The sequence below is a fragment of the Prionailurus bengalensis genome, chromosome A1 (genome assembly GCF_016509475.1).
Source record: "Prionailurus bengalensis isolate Pbe53 chromosome A1, Fcat_Pben_1.1_paternal_pri, whole genome shotgun sequence".
NCBI lineage: Eukaryota > Metazoa > Chordata > Mammalia > Carnivora > Felidae > Prionailurus > Prionailurus bengalensis.
In genome coordinates, this window is record NC_057343.1 from 100,628,874 (window position 1) to 100,647,017 (window position 18,144).

The following is an 18,144-nucleotide window of genomic DNA, read 5'->3' on the forward strand; positions in this document are numbered from 1 at the left end:
AGCTTAAAATACCTAGGAATAAATCTAACTAAAAATGTAAAAGATCTATATGCTGAAAACTATAGAAAGCTTATGAAGGAAATTGAAGAAGATATAAAGAAATGGAAAAACATCCCATGCTCATGTAATGGAAGAATAAATATTGATAAAATGTCAATACTACCCAAAGCTATCTACACATTCAATGCAATCCCAATCAAAACTGCACCAGCATTCTTCTCAAAGCTAGAACAAGCAATCCTAAAATTCATATGGAACCACAAAAGGCCCCGAATAGCCAAAGGAATTTTGAAGAAGAAGACCAAAGCAGGAGGCATCACAATCCCAGACTTCAGCCTCTACTACAAAGCTGTCATCATCAAGACAGCATGGTCTTGGCACCAAAACAGACACATAAACCAATGGAATAGAATAGAAACCCCAGAATTAGACCCACAAAAGTATGGCCAACTCATCTTTGACAAAGCAGGAAAGAATATCCAAGGAAAAAAAGACAGTCTCTTTAACAAATGGTGCTGGGAGAACTGGACAGCAACATGCAGAAGAATGAAACTAGACCACTTTCTCACACTACTCACAAAAATAAACTCAAAATGGATCAAGGACCTGAATGTGAGACAGGAAACCATCAAAACCCTAGAGGAGAAAGCAGCAAAAAACCTCTCTGACCTCAGCCACAGCAATTTCTTACTCGACACATCCCCAAAGGCAAGGGAATTGAAAGCAAAAATGAACTATTGGGACCTCATGAAGATAAAAAGCTTCTGCACAGCAAAGGAAACAATCAACAAAACTAAAAGGCAACCAACGGAATGGGAAAAGATATTTGCAAATGACATATCGGACAAAGGGCTAGTATCCAAAATCTATAAAGAGCTCACCAAGCTCCACACCTGAAAAACAAATAATCCAGTGAAGAAATGGGCAGAAAACATGAATAGACACTTCTCTCAAGAAGGCATCCAGATGGCGAACAGGCACATGAAAAGATGCTCAACATCGCTCATCAGGGAAATACAAATCAAAACCACACTCAGATACTACCTCACACCTTTCAGAGTGGCTAAAATGAACAAATCAGGAGACTATAGATGCTGGAGAGGATGTGGAGAAACGGGAACCCTCTTGCACTGTTGGTGGGAATGCAAACTGGTGCAGCCGCTCTGGAAAACAGTGTGGAGCTTCTTCAAAAAAATTAAAAATAGATGTACCCTATCACCCAGCAATAGCACTGCTAGGAATTTACCCAAGGGATACAGGAGTACTGATGCATAGGGGCACTTGTACCCCGATGTTCATAGCAGCACTCTCAACAATAGCCAAATTATGGAAAGAGCCTAAATGTCCATCAACTGATGAATGGATAAAGAAATTGTGGTTTATATACACAATGCAGTAGTACGTGGCAATGAGAAAGAATGAAATATGGCCCTTTGTAGCAACGTGGATGGAACTAGAGAGTGTTATGCTAAGTGAAATAAGTCATACAGAGAAAGACAGATACCATATGTTTTCACTCTTATGTGGAATCTGAGAAACTTAACAGAAGACCATGAAAGAGGGAAAGGAAAAAAAAAGGTTAGAGAGGGAGGGAGCCAAAACATAAGAGACCCTGAAAAACTGAGAACAAACTGAGGGTTGATGGGGGGTGGGAGGGAGGGAAGGGTGGGTGATAGGTATTGAGGAAGGCACCTGTTGGAATGAGCACTGGATGTTGTATGAAAACCAATTTGACAATAAATTTCATATTTAAAAATAAAAAATAATAATAAAAAATAAAAAAATATTTAAAAAAAGAACCGGAGTTAAAGAACTCAATAAATGAAATTAAAAATGTACCCAACAGAATAAACAGACTAGAGGAATAAAAAGAACAGATCAGTTACCTGAAGGACAGGGGTACTGGAAAGCAACCAATCTGAACAGAAAAAGAATTTTAAAAATTAGAATAGGTTAAGGGAGCTCAGCAACATCATCAAGCATAAAAACATTTGTATTATAGGAATCCAAGAAGGAGAAGAAAGAGAAAAAGGACAGAAAATTTATCTGAAGAAATGACAGCTGAAAACTTCCCTAATTAGGAAAACAAACCAACAAACATCCAGTCTTGCAATCAAGACTACTCTATCCAGCAAGGTTATCATTCAGAATAGGAGATAGGAAAGATAAAGAATTTTCCAGACAACCAAAAGTTAAAGGAATTCATTACCATTAGAGCAGCCTTACAAGAAACATTAAACGGAATTCTCTGAATGGAAACAAAAGCCTATAATCAGAAGTAAGAAAATTAGAAAAGAAAAAAAAATTCACAGATACATACAAACATAATAAATGTGTTGATTAATCGCGTATAAAACCAGTACAGAGATTAAAGAACAAAAGCAGTAAAATCAATTTTATCTATAAAAATCAGTCAAGGGATTCACAAAATAAAAGGATGTAAGGTATGACATCATATACATAAAATATGGTGGGAGAGGAAGTAAAAATTTAGTGCTTTTAGAATGGGTTCAGACTTTAGCGATCATCATCCTGAAGTAGGCTGCTATATGCATAGGATGTTACATATAAACGTCAAGGTAACCGTAAATCAAAAACCTGTAATATATATGCAAAAAATAAAGATACAGGAACATGCTGATTAAAAGTGAAGGGATGGAAAACATTTATTATGCAAATGAAAGCAAAAAGAAAGCTAGGTACCAATACTTACATTGGACGAAACAGACTTTGAACAAACACTGTAACAAGACACAAAGGATACTACAAAATCATAAAAGTGACAATTCAACAAGAAGTTATAATAATTGTAAATATGCACCGAACGTGAAAGCATCCAAATACATAAAACAAGTATTAATAGACATTACCAAGGAAGAAATTGATAGCAAAACAATAATGGTAGGGAACATTAACATCCCACTAGATCAATGGATATTTCATCCACACATAAAATCAATAAGGAAATAGTGGGTTTGAATGACACATTGGACCAGATAGACCTAACATACATACTCAGAACATTCCATCCCAAAACAACAGAATATATATTATTTTCAAGTGCACATGGAACATTCTCCAGAATAGACCACATGTTAGGCCACAAAACATGTCCAACAAATCCAAAAAGGTTGCAATCATATCGTGCATCTTTTCTGACCACAATGGTATGGAAACTAAAAATCAAACACAAGAAAAAAGTCTGGAAAGAATGCAAAGACAAGGAGGTTAAATAACATGCCACTAAATAATAAATGGGCCAACCAAGAAATCAAAGAATAAATAATAAAATACATGAGACAAATGAAAATGAAAACACATGATCCAAAATATTTGGATGCAGCAAAAACTGTTCTAAGAGGGAAGATTATAGGGGCACCTGGATGGCTCAGGCAGTTAAGCATCCGACTTCAGCTCAGATCATGATCTCATGGTTTGTGAGTTCAAGCCCCACATTGGGCTCTGAGCTCACAGCTCACAGCTCACAGCTCAGAGCCTAGACCCTGCTTTGGATTCTGTGTCTCCTTCTCTCTCTGCCCCTCCCCCGCTTGTTCTCTCTCTCTCTCTCTCTCTCAAAAATAAACTATAAAAAAAGATGGAAGATTATAGTAATACAGGCCTACTTTAAGAAGCAGGAAAGGGGCAACTTGTTGGCTCAATTGGTTGAATGTCTGACTTTGTGAGTTTGAGCCCTTTATCCAGCGGGCTCACTGCTGTTTGAGCACAGAACCCACTTGGGATTCTCTGTCCCCTTCAATCTCTGCCCCTCCCATGCTCTCACTCTCTCTCTCTCAAAAATAAATACAACATTTTTAAAAAGCAGGAAAAATCTCAAACAGCTTAAACTTATGCCAAAAGGAACTAGAAAAAGAATAAACAAAGCCCAAAACCAGTAGAAGGAAGAAAATAATAAAGATTAAAATAGAAACAAATTAAATAGAAACAAACAAACAATGAAAAAAAAGCCCAATAGATATCAATAAAACCAAGGGCAGCTTTCTTGAGTAGACCAACAAAATTGATAAACTTTTAGCCAGATTCATAAAAGTTAAAAAAAAAGTACTCAAAACCGGAAATGAAAGAGATGGGGCACCTGGGTGGCTCAGTGAGTTAAGCATCTGACTCTTGATTTTGGCTCAGATAATGATCTCACGGTTCACAAGATTGAGTCCCACATTGGGCTCTGTACTGACAGTATAGAGACTCCTTGGGATTCTCTCTCTCTCTGCCCCTCCTCCACTCCAGTATGCACGCTCTCTCTCAAAATAAATAAATAAACTTAAAAAAAAAGAAATAAAAGAGGAGAAATAATAATCACCACCACAGAAATACAAAAGGTTATAAGAGAATATTATAAAAATTATATGTCAACAAATTGGACAACCTAGGAAAAATGGATAAATTCCTAGAAATACATAACCTTGCAAAAATGAATCAGGAAGAAATATAAAATTGAAATAGACTAATGAAATTGAGTGATTAATCAAAAAATTGCCAACAGACAGAAGTCCTAGACCAGATGGCTTCACAGTTGAATTCTACCAAACATTTAAAGAAGTTAATAAATATTGTTTTCACACTGCTCCAAAAAATAGAAGAGGAAGGAAAACTTCCAAATTTATTCTATGACACCAGAATGACCCTGATATCAAAACCAGATACAAAAAAAGGAGAACTATAGACCAATATTTCTGATGAACACAGATACAAAAATCCTGAACAAAATATTAACAAACTGAATCCAACAATATATTTTTAAAAAAATCATTCACCATGATCAAGTGGGATTTATTCCAGGGATGCAAAGGTGATTCAATATTTGCAAATCAATCAACGTGATACATCACATCAATAAGATAAATGATAAAAATCACACGACCATTTCAATAGATACAGGAAAAGCTTTTTACAAAATACCATATCCATTCATGATTAAAAAAAAAACACTTCAACAAAGTAGGTTTAGAGAGAACATACTTCAACATAATAAAAGCCTTATATGAAAAACCCACAGCTAATATCAGATTGAATGGTGAAAAACTGAGAACTGTTCCTCTAAGATCAGGAAGACAAGGATGTCCACTCTCACTACTTTTATTCAACATAGTACTGGAAGTCCTAATCACAGCAATCAGACAAAAACAAAGAAATAAAAAGCAGTTGGTAAGGAAGAAGCATAACTTTCACTACTTGCAGATCATATAATATATATATATATATATATATATATATAACCCTAAAGACTCCACCCCAAAACTATTAAAATTGGCAAATTAATTCAGTAAAGTTACAGGATACAAAATTAATATACAGAAATCTATTGCATTTTTATACACTAAGAATGAAGTAGCGGAAAGAACAATTTAAAAAAAAAAGTCCCATTTACAATTGTAACAAAAAGAATAAAAAACCTAGGAATAAATTTAATCAATAGGGTGAAAGATCTATGCTCTGAAAACTATAAAACACTGATGAAAGAAACTGAAGATGACACAAACAAACAGAGAGATATTCTATGCCCATGGATTGGGAGAACAGATATTGTTAAAATGTCTATACTACCCAAAGCAATCCATAGATTTAATGCAATCCCTATCAAAATACCAACTGCATTTTTCACAGAAGTAGAACTAATAATTTTAAAATTTGTATGGAAACACATAAGACCCCAAATAGCCAAAGTAATTATGAGAAAGAAGAACAAAGCTGGAGGTATCACAATCCCAGATTTCAAGATATACAACAAAGCTGTAGTCATCAAAACAGCATGATACTGACAAGAGCACTAAAAGAAACACATAGATCAATATAACAGAATAGAGACCTTGGGGCGCCTGGGTGGCTCAGTCGGTTAAGCATCCGACTTCAGCTCAGGTCACGATCTCACGGTCCGTGAGTTCGAGCCCCGCATCAGGCTCTGGGCTGATGGCTCAGAGCCTGGAGCCTGCTTCCCATTCTGTGTCTCCCTCTCTCTCTGCCCCGCCCCCATTCATGCTCTGTCTCTGTCTCAAAAATAAATAAAACGTTAAAAAAAAAAGTTAAAAAAAAACAGGATAGAGACCCCAGAAATAAACAATTATATAGTCAATTAATCTTCAACAAAGCAGGAAATAATATCCAATGAGAAAAAGACAGTCACAAACGGTGTTGGGAAAACTGGACACTAACATCCAAAAACAAAAACAAACCAAAAAAAAAAAAAAACACCCGAAAATATAAAAACCGGACCACTTTTTTACACCATACACAAAAATAAATTCAAAATGGATTAAATACCTAAATATGAGATCTGAAACCATAAAGTTCCTAGAAGAAAACACAGGCAATAATCTCTTTGACATCAGCAGTACTAACATTTTTCTAGGTATGTCCCTTTTGGGAAGTTAAACAAAAGTAAAATTAAACCATTGGGATGGCATCAAAATAAAAGGCTTCTGAACAGTGAAGGAAACCATCAGCAAAAGAAAAAGACCACCTACTGAATGGAAAAGATATTTGCAAGTGATACATCTGGTAAGTGGTTCATATCCAAAATATATGAAGAACTTGTACAACTCAACACCAAACCCATAAATAATCCAATTAAGAAATGAGTAAAGCACATGAATTAGATATTTTTCCAAAGAAGACATACAAATGGCCAGCATACACTTGAAAGATGCTCGACATCACTCATCATCAGGATAATACAAATCAACCACAATGAGATGTCACCATATGTCTTTTCAGAATGGCTAAAAACATAACAACAAATGTTGGTGAGAATTTGGATAAAAAGGCACCACTGTTCACTGTTGGTGGGAACGCAACATGGTGCAGCCACTGTGAAAAACAGTATAGAGGTTTCTCAAGAAACTAAAAATAGAATTACCATATGATCCAGTAATTCCACCACTGGTTATTTAACCAAAGAAAATGAAAATATTAATTCAAAAAGATGTATACACCCCTGTGTTTATAGTAACAGTATCTCTAATAGCCAAGATATGGAAGCAACCCAAGTGTCCCTCCATAGATGAATGGGTAAAGAAGTGGTATATGTATACAATGGAATACTATTTTCAGCCTTAAAAAATAATGAGCTCTTGCCATTTGCAAAAACATGAATGGAGCTAGAGAGTATAATGCTAAGAAAAGAGTCAGAGAAAGACAAAGACCTTATTATTTCACTCAGATGTGAAACTTAAGAAACAAAACAAATAACCCCAGGGAAAAAAGAGAGATGGGGCACCTGAGTGGCTCAGTTGGTTAAGCATAGAACTCTTGGTTTTGGCTCAGGTCATGGTCTCATGGCCAGTGAGACTGACCCCAGTGTTGGGCTCTATGCTGACAGCACACGGAGCTGCTTGGGATTCTCTCTCTCCTTTCCTCTCTGCCCCTCCCCCACTTGCTCTCTTCTCTCGCTCTCTCTTTCAAAATAAATAAAATAAACTTTAAAAAAGAGAGATAGAGAGAACCCAAGAACCAGACCCTTAACTATAGAGAACAAACTGATGGTTACCAGAGGGGAGGTGGGTGGGGGGAAAGGGTTAAACAGATGATGGGGATTAAGGAGTACATTTGTCATGATGAGCATCTGGTGTTGCATGCAAGTATTGAATCACTACAATGCACACCTGAAACTAATATAACACTGTATGCTAATTAACTGTAATTAAAATAGAAATTAAAAATAAATAAAAAATAAAACAAAGGAACAAAAAAAGGGAAAACAAAAATAAACTTTTAAATATAGAGAACGAACTTGTTGCTATAGGGGAGGTGGGCAGGGACATGGGTGAAACAGATAAAGGAGATTAAGAGTACACTCATCTTCATGAGCACTGAGTATTGTATAGAATTGTTGAATCAATATGTTTATATCTGAAATTAATATAACACTGTATGTTAATTATACTTGAATAAAAAGAATTCCAACTGGCTGTGTGGGAAATTTGATAGTACATTATTTTCAGCCACTCATGTGACTATAGATAGACTGAGGTCAAAACCCAGTTAACTAAAACAAAAGCTCTGTGGACAAAAAAGTTCACAGAAAATATGGCAACATACTCCCCCATCACCGTTTTTTTCTTTTCTAATTCAGTTCCTGAATTCTCTAAGGGTCAGCTCAATTTTCAACACTTCCCGGAATTCTTCCTTATCCATCAAAATTAGTAATGATTATACTAGGCTATCTTATACTTGATTTTATTAAACATCTATATGTTGAGGGCAAATCAAGACACTCCAAGGTAACTAAAACCCTCAAATTTATTCAAATTAATAGCCTTTAAATATGAATTTAGGATTTACCTTGGAGGGAGGAATCCTGATTTTTTTAATGTTCATAAATGTAAAAACCTCTTCTTTCATTTTCAGAGTAGAGGATTTATTACATGTATAATATATGAGCTCATTTGGATTATATTTCATTCTACATTTTTCTCATCAATCACAATGGACTCACATTCCTCACAATCAAAAAAATTGAAAGTAATGTACAGAAATACAGTGCCAACTTCTTTTACAAAATATGTGGGTTTTTTTTCTGTCTTTAGTGTTAGCAAAACATTTCCAAACTGTTTATGGTTTTTGCTAGAGTTTTCCTATGCAGTATCTTGAATGAGAAATCTTTGGGAAGCATATTAAAGAGTTAAACTTTTTTTGTATTCTTTTTTTGTATCCTTGCATTTATCATTCATTTTATAGAACTTCAGCTTCCATGACTGCTGATATCAGGTGACTGTCAACTGATTGGCGCAGAGTTGGTAGCATGGCCTGCAGTTGCCCTCTGAACCTTGAATATCATTTGTTCAGATGGGTAATGTTTAAGGGCAGTGTTTATTTTGAAGTGTTTAGTTGTAGAGGCTGAATGTGTCATGAGGAAGGGTTGCATAAGGAGTCATATGGGGAACTCCAAAGTTAGTTTGGCTGCCAGGACATTTAGCCCCTCACTCTCTTTTAAAAACGTGAATTCCTGCTGTGCCTTATGAATTGATCCAACTAACGACTTTGAAGCTCTCAAAATAACAAGTGGGTGAGGTGAGTGGTAACTGATTCAAAATCATCCTTATGTGACACCTACCCTCAGGTCCTAATATAATCCTCTAGGAGCAGTTAATTGAAAAAATCCATGATATATGTTATTATGTAACCATCCCTACTGTTTAAAACTCATTATCTGAGCATATTAACAGAATATTCAGCTATAATAGGCATTTGGTATGGATCTGTAGGTTTCATAAGGACTTTTCATGAATCTATAATGCTTCTTCCCTATCTTAGATTTCTTCCTTTCTGTAATAATACATCTCCATTCTCTGCCTCATGGCAAGAGATGCCTCATGTTTTTCAGTAAGCCGTATGTTGAGGTACTTCCTAATATATATCTTTCAACAATTTCAAATATTATCTTTTTGTTTCTTGGTTACATTAGTGTTTTTCAAAAACTAAACTTTTATATACTCACACTATGCACTTAGTAACTTTATTAAAACCAATAGTGCATTCTATTCTGAGCTGATTCATTGGCAGCAAAGATTTGACAGAAATATACCGCATAGTACAGTATCACTTTCACCTGAATCCAGATTGACCCAGTGCATTTATATTAAGAGTTATTCACTGAAAGCAATGGAGCTGAGCCCAAATTAACAATGCTCCCTTGCTTTCTAAGAAGTCCCATCATAAAACTTCTTTGAAATCGGGGGCCTCTTTTATCTCCTACCTCCCTATAATGGTATGCACACTGTCTTTTAACCCAAGAAACTTGAATACCTTTCCTTGTTCTCATGGAGTATTTCTGAAATATATTGCACAGTAGAGGTCCAGTCAAAAAACAGGTGATTGTTGCAAATAATAGTTAACATAAAAGAAAGAAATTGAAAATGCCTTTTGTTGCTATTATGATTTTTTTGGTAAGGCTCTTACAAATCTGACAGGTCTACCGTCTCACTCATGTGTCACAGTCCAATGGCTGAGATGATATTGTAGGACTAACATTATGGGGGGAAATGTAATAACTTAGAGTTGTTATGGTTGTGTGGGTTATACCGAGCTGCTCACCACTTGATGCTCATACTCCCTTGTGGCAGGGAGCACACATTACTGGTTGAAAGGAGATATATGATTGGAGAATGATCAGAGAAATAAGTTCTCTACAAAAAATACCCAGTTTACATAATGTGAAAATCAATCACTTAGACCTAATTAGCATCATATTTGAATGAAATTAAGTGACAGAGTTGCCTATATTTATTAAGTACTCTCATATGTATAGCAAGAAGCTCTTAACAACAGGCAAAAATATAGCCAAACAATATACTGAAGAGTCAGAGAATCATTTGACTATTTTAACTGAAAATGTCTTTAAATATCATCTTGTCCTAATATGTTAACCGGTCTTTTGTTCATGTGAAATCAAACAATAAATAAATTCATGGCTGATCAAGGTGAGAAGAGTGAACACTGTTTTAGGGCAGTTCTCTCTTTTTTTTATGGTTTTTTTTTGTTTTTTGTTTTTTGTTTTTTTTGTTTTTTGTTTTCTGGTTTTTTTTTGAGAGAGAGAGAGAGCAGGGGAGGGGCAGAGAGAGAAAGAGACACAGAATCAAAGGCAGGTTCCACACTCTGAGCTGTCAGCACAGAGCCTGACGTGGAGCTCGAACTCATGAACCATGAGATCACGACATGAGCCAAAATCAGATGCTAACTGACTGAGCCACCCACGAGCCCCAGGGCAGTTCTCTTTTTTAACAATGACTTCTTCATTGGAAGTGTCACATATCATTGCTTAAAAGAGATTTTTTTTAAAATACGTATTGAATTTTAAAGTCAATAATAAGAAATATCATATCTTATTAATTCATGGTTACAAAAAATATTGCATTATAATGGCCACAGATGTAACTTGTATTAAAATTACTTTCTTCATTTTTCAGGCTTCAATAAGCATTACCAAAATTAATTGTAATTAATTTTAACCCAATCTAAATGTAGAGGCTTAGGAAATCTTAGTATTGTGTTTGAGATATTAAGACTTTTAAAACCTGATTGCAGTTTTCTATATATAGATAAATATATTATATCTTGTTATTCCTCTCAAGTCTAACAGAAACAAAATATGGTCCCTTGGCTAGAGACTTTTGGATTCTGATGATGGTTAGGCAACCAACCTGAGTCTGACCAAACTTTAAATAAGCAATCCTGCAAGAAGAGACTTCATAAAATAGAAAGTAATGTGAGAGATTCCAATATTACTATAAATTAGGAGCAGTTGGTCCCAATGTATAATGGACCCAAACAGCATTGGCCAGCAAAGAGGAAATGATAACTTCGACCAGAGACAAACAGAGAGCCCATCACAGTTGGCAGTCTTGGTTTTGCCTGTCCAGTATTCCTTCCAACTTCTTTGGTATGCAATACTACCATCTTGTTTGGAGGTTTATTTTCTTTCCACTGAGTGTGGTCTTGGTACGATGTCAGTTAAGGGGACTTGACTTAATCTGGCCAAAGGGGAGAAGGCGGCACAGACCAATCTAGACCAACTCCACACACACAATAACTCTCAAGAATTTCACTCTGTTAAGTAATTGAGCTCAGAGTTGCAAGGGTAAAAAAGATATGGAGCTGATTCTTTCCAACTGTGAGCAAACAATCCACTAGGCAGTTCCACTGCCTCTAGCCTCAAAATTGCTTTTTCTATGACTTGATTCTATAGCTTTTAGTCTGTGTTTGACCTACAGCTGTATTCTTCCAATAAATATATCTGTATCATTCTTACAATTAGCTCAAACAAGTTTCTATTACTTTTATCCGACTAGTCTAAGTGTTTCACTGAGGAGCTGGCTGAGTCCAGTACTGGCCTCCAAGTAGAGGGAAGGGCTGCTGATAGCCAATGCCAGTGTTCCAAGAACCATATCAAAGTGATGAAGCCAAGTCAATCTTGGTTCTGTCAAGTCTCAACTTCTTCAAAGAAGTTCACTCCAGGAAAAAATGCACATTGAGAAGAGAACAAGTAGGAGGACCCACACTTTTATATGAGATGTATTGCCCTTACAGAAATATCAATCTCTTCAAAATAGTAGGCCAGGCAGAAACAAAGATGCTGCAAACAGGCCTCCTAGCCAGAGGACAAGACTGGCAGAATATTAGTGATGCTATGGGCTGAAGTTTAACACAAGGGATCAAAGAAGAGGCTAGAGATGGTGTCTAGATTAGGTGGGCCCTCCTAATCATCAGGGGTCATGTTGGCATAGCTACCCTAGATCTAGATTAACAGGACTGATTCCAAACTCTGTTTACTGGGACCAAAGTAGTCAACAAAGCCTTTTGCTCTAGTCAGAAATGGCCCAAGGGCAAAGCTGTACCAGCTCTTCTATCTGGGATGACAAGGCAGGGCTGGGTTAGAAGAGGATAAAGATGGTTTGCTAGGAGTGGAGAAAGTCCATGGTAAGTTGTGCTTTGAGCTGGAAAACAAAACGTTTAAATATGTAATCTAACACACTTCTTGCTGTTTCCCAAAATACTACCCCCGGGCATTTGAACTCTTCTCTTTTCTTGGGATGTCCTTTCTTTCATTCTTACCTGGTAAGATTTTATTTTTTATTTTTTTGTACAATAGATCCAGCTCAAATGCTATCCTATCTTCCAGGGAGAATTCTTGGCTCTAGAAATAAGCTTATGGTATTTTTACATAATTCTAATTTGAATTATTTATTCCTCCTACAGGAAGGCATGGACGATTTCTAATTAATACATGGATTTGTGCACTGTACCCTGCACATCACAGGCATACAGAACATAGTTGTTGAATGAATGAATGCCAAGTTCATGAAAGATGTAACTCCCTCTCTGGCTGAAATTATTTATATCTCTCTTTAATGTTTTAAGTATTCATGAGAAATGTTTCAGCTAGAAATTAAACTCCATTAGCATTGGAGGCACTGTGTGCCCTCCTTTACACACAAAATTAACTTTATTACTTATGGAGAAGAAATCTCTCCAAAATAAGGAGAAAGTGACAGGAATAAAGTGGAATAAAAATAAAGAGGAATAGAGGGAAAACAAAGTGTATGTTTCACAACCCAGCTGTGGAGTGTATTTCCATTTTTCTTGGGTCTTCCTGGGATATAGGTGGAATATAACAACAAGGCACTTTAGTTTGTATTTGGAAAATATGCATAAGAATATCAGTTGCAATGAAAAAGAAAATGTGCTTAAATACTCCAGAACCAGCTATGGGGGAGGGGGATCTAGATTCTCTGTGGTTGATGATCATTCTCTGCTTCCTTCAGATAGCTCTTTATTCCAGATCAAAGGCTTGAAAAGTATCATTTCTTCTCTAATACCCGAAATCCCAGCTTTCGGTTTCCAGCGTCATCAGCATTATCTTCTTAGGAAATAATTCTTCCTCAAGGATGAAGAATAATGAGTACCTTGTAATATACATACCTGAAAGTATTCCATTTAGAATTCCTTGTTTCCAAAATTCAAAATAAAGAATGCTTTTAAAAGGAGTGATTGAAGCATCATTTAACTTTTTTCTTTCCTCTCCATACAGAACCAGATTTACTCAATGTAAGTGAATTGAAAAATGCAATTTTAAAATAACCATGACAGCCCATTTGCTGCTAATATGTATATGAATTCAAGAAACAATAAATAATCAAGAGATCATTTGTTTCATAAAATTTCAGATAAATTTGTTTTTAGCAATTTAGAGTTCTGAAAAATATATCAGTGTATAAAGCACATTCGTGCATCTCCCAAAAGAGTGGCCTTTTGAAAGAAATCAAACCTTGTTTCCTTTTACAGCGATAATCAGGAAGATGTCCAAACAATTGTTTTCAGTGAGCTTATGAACTTTTAGAAGGTTAAAGTCTCTATTCCTAGTTCTTTGGGGATTCTTCCTATGTCTTTCACAAGCCTGATACAAGCTTCACTCATCACATGTGTTGGCAGTTTACAAGACTACTGTGCCTGCCAGAAACTAAGCCTACATTTTCACTCATCTTGAAGAGTTTGGCATTAAAAAAAAGCCACTTACTTTTTCTATCAAATGATACTGCTCATTTATAAAAGTGAGAGGTCTGATTCCAAAATCATAGCAATTTGAAGGATTTCTCTTTTCAAATATCAGGACCTCAAAGCATAAATGCTACAAATTAGAACTTATACAGTGACAGATAAAACTTCCTGCAAAACTGTCTTTTTAAAATTAAAACCATGATAATTATGTAACACTAAGCACAAAGGAATGTTCATTTCCAAAATGCACAAAGGAAAGCACAAAGGAATGTTCATGTCTCTAAATGTAACCTGAATCATCTAAAATTTTTGAAGAAAGGAATGATCCTAATTAGCAGAGGGTCATCCTAATGATACAGTGAATTTTTTCTCTAATTTACTTCTTGGATTTTTATTGTGTCCCTTTAGAAATGCAATACCACCACAAATCTTCAAATGCCCCAAATTCCATGGAGATACATGATACAATCAAAATCCTGCTTCCCCATAAATGGAGAACAACAAGGTTCCCAGTGCACTGCAAATATCTTCAAACTCTCTCCTCAGAAAGCCCCCTCTCTCTCTCTTCCAAAGCTTTTTTCTTTTTAGCCTTCAAAACCAGTGTTGATTCATTAGAGTCTATATTAAAACTGAGAGTCTCTGGACTGGCTATCTATAGCAGTGTAGATGTCTACGCCATTGTTAGATGAGGGGAGAAGGTCCAACCATCTCTCTCCATGGTATGTAGATTGAAAAAAAGTGCCTTCCTTCCAGAAAGCTAGGAAATGCTTTCCAATCCTTAATTACTTTTCCACATCCCCTTATTCTGGAGACCAGTGCAGAATATAATCTCCAGCCGTCCTGGAGCTGGATGAATCAATTATTCTAGGGATCTTCCCATTCTGGGAATGGAGAGAAATGGATTCAGCAGAAGGGTCTGGCTCTTCCACTTCAGACAGTGATACCATGACCAGTTATAATCAATTTCATGGTTTTACTTTACTGACCATCACTCCAGAACACCCTTCAAGGGAAGGGAATAAAAGGAAAAAAAGGCAGGCAGTCATGGCTAGAAGGGGAGGGTTTTCCATCTCCTTTGCTTTATAAGGCAGGAGAGTCTCAAGGATTCTTTGAGCAGAGGGATCCAGCAGAGGAGTAAGGTAACAACAATAATGTGAAAGGGAGCGTGCCAGCTAAAGAGAGCCTGTTCCACAGCCTGCGAGGTCATTCCACCTGCTGTAAAATCACAGGGATTGCATACTGTTTGTACAATGTGACACAGTAAGTTGTCAAAATCACCTGAAAAGGTACTTAATTCCACCCCTAATTCTTATGTCCCTTCAGTTTTGATCAAAATTGAAATGAGCTCATTTGAATAAGTGTGCTTTCCATATGGTGGTTTATACAAAGCACAAGTATGTTTATAAACTTTTAAATTTTGTCAAAAGGAAAAATATAAAATAACTCAAGTCTCTGTGATTTTGTGAGCTAGTTATAAAAATAGAAGTTGATTTTTATGTCTTATGTACTTGACACAAATTAAAATGATACAGCAGGAGTCCAGCATCTAAGCCTAGAGTTTTCCCCATCTTTCTCACCAATGTCCTCCTCCCACTGGCCCACTGCCCCTCTCTTCACTCACCCTCTGATACCCCAAATCCAGTGTTTCTCAAGCTTTAGAAATGTAGTTATCTCCTTCAATGGAAAAAATAATCTTTGAGGATTTCTGGTGTTGACAAATTCTTCTTTATTATTATCTTTGTTAAATATGTATAAACACAAAACTAAGTATAAACTCCTTATGCTTAGAGCTTATGTTTGGAACATTAAGTCTACAACCAAAACAAATTTACCAATGTATACAAACAAAATTTAAAAATCAATAAAATTCAATTAACATTAATTAAGTGAGATAGATGATGCTATTATGTTGCAACTAAACGTAAATACGATATTTAACTGCCTCTGCACACATCTGTCATCTTTGTTCTGAATGCTTACAGTATTTTCTGATATCATATCATTCAAGTGTTCTAAGACTTTTCTATTAAAACTATTGTAAAGCCTTAAATTGTCATGTGATGCCATTTGGCCTTTACCTGGTATGAAATGCATCATTTATGTATTAAGTTTCGCCTCTACTCTTTCCATAGTATCGACATTTTAAGTGCCACTTTGCTTAAACTCATTCTTAGACACGAATGCAATTGGCTCTCCATGGGGGCAATTTTGTCCTCTAGGGGATATATGGCAACATCTGGAGGCATTTTGGGTGGTCAGCTGGGAAGAGGGAGTACTGGCATCTAGGAGGTAGAATGCAAGGATTCTTCTAAACATCCTAAAAGCACAGGTCATGTAAGAACCATCTAATCCAAATGTCAGTAACATGGGGGTTGAGAAACTCAGGTAAAGCAAGTGTCAGCTGTTAAAATCCTTTCTCAGGACTTGGTTATAAGTGGTCCTGTGGATAATCCAAAATATGCTTATGTCAATTAATTTTATATTTTTATTTAAAATTTAAAAATCAGGGGGTCCTGGGTGACTTAGTCAGTTGAGTGTAGCACGCTTGATTTCAGCTCAGGTCATGATCCCAGGGTCGTGGGATCAAGCCCCATGTTGGGCTCCATGCTGCTTAAGATTCTCTCTCTAAAATAAAATTTAAAAAAATAAAAAAATAAAATTAAAAAAAATTTTTAAAGACTATTCCTTCCGAAAAATTTCTGAACTCTCCATCTGTTTGATGAAAACTAAAACTGCAATAACTTACAGCTTCCATTCTGAAGAAGTTAATTTTCTTATATTATAAAATTCCCACCAAGCGTTTGGATTTCTGAATCTTGATCTATTTATTTTATAGCCTGAATATTTATACACATGTAGAATTACTCTTGAATGTCAGTAAATTACATCACCAGAAGAACATTTGCTGGCCCATAATTGACCACAATACCATACAAAAGACACATACAATTTACTTCAGAATCAATACTATATTATAACCAAAGATCTGGATATACATTCCTACAAAGGGATGATGGGTATGAGAAAGTTGGCTAAGTATAATTATAGATCAGTCTAAAAATGAGATAGCATTTTAGAATTCTAATACCATCTTCAGTCTATCAAAAAAGTATTTATTGGATACCTGTTATGTGGAATGGTCTTTCTACAGTTTCATCTTAGGTCAAGTACAATGTATGTTTTCCCTTCGCACCAATATCCAAGTTTAATGGGTTCCAGCCAGTATGCCTGGAAAATAAATTCTTGCCAGGGATAAAGAAACCAGAATGCTTTTGAAGCCAAATTTTTGTTTGTTGTAACAGTAAGTTTCAACATAGTGCGCCTTTCAGTTCCTTTTCAATCTCTTCTAGGCAGTTGCTGCAGATCGTGGAACATGTTTCAGCATGTGCAAGGGCATATCCACCCTTCTCTAAGAGGCAGTATTAAGACATCAGCCTAGGAACTTCCTCTGACTCTGTATTGTCCTGACAACTGTGACTCCTGGACGTTATCTATCCTCCCATTTCCTCATTTGCACAAAACAGATAATAAAATGTTTTCATTAGTATTTTGACGACTAAGTGAGGTAATATGGAGACAGCTGAAAACAATACCTGACACTTGATAAACTCTCAGTAAATGTTAGCTGTAATTATTTATTTGAATTATAATAAGAGACAAAAAGTTTATGAAAATAGCAGAAGATTGCTAAAGACTCATTTTTTATTTTAGTTTTTAAAAAAATGTTTGTTTATTTATTTTTGAGATAGCGCATGTGCACGAGCAGGGAAGCGGCAGAGAGAGACAGAGAAAATCCCAAGCAGGCCCCGCGCCATCAGCGCAGAGCCCAACATGAAGATTGATCCCAAGACCATGAGATCATGACCTGAGCAAAATCAAGAGCTGGAAACTCAACCTGAGCCACCCAGGTACCCCTTAACACCTCTGGATGTTTGAAATGAGAAGCATTATTCTGCCTGAAGTAAACCATTCTCTTAATTCCTTCCAGGCATTCGTTCCACTAAAAATGTGTCCATTTACTATTTGTGAGTCCAATTATTATTTTTTCATCAATTCAAACAAATAAACATTTACTGAGCACCTCCTATGTTCCAGGGCAGATGGAGTCCAGTGTGGAGTTTCAAAGATGAATAAGGC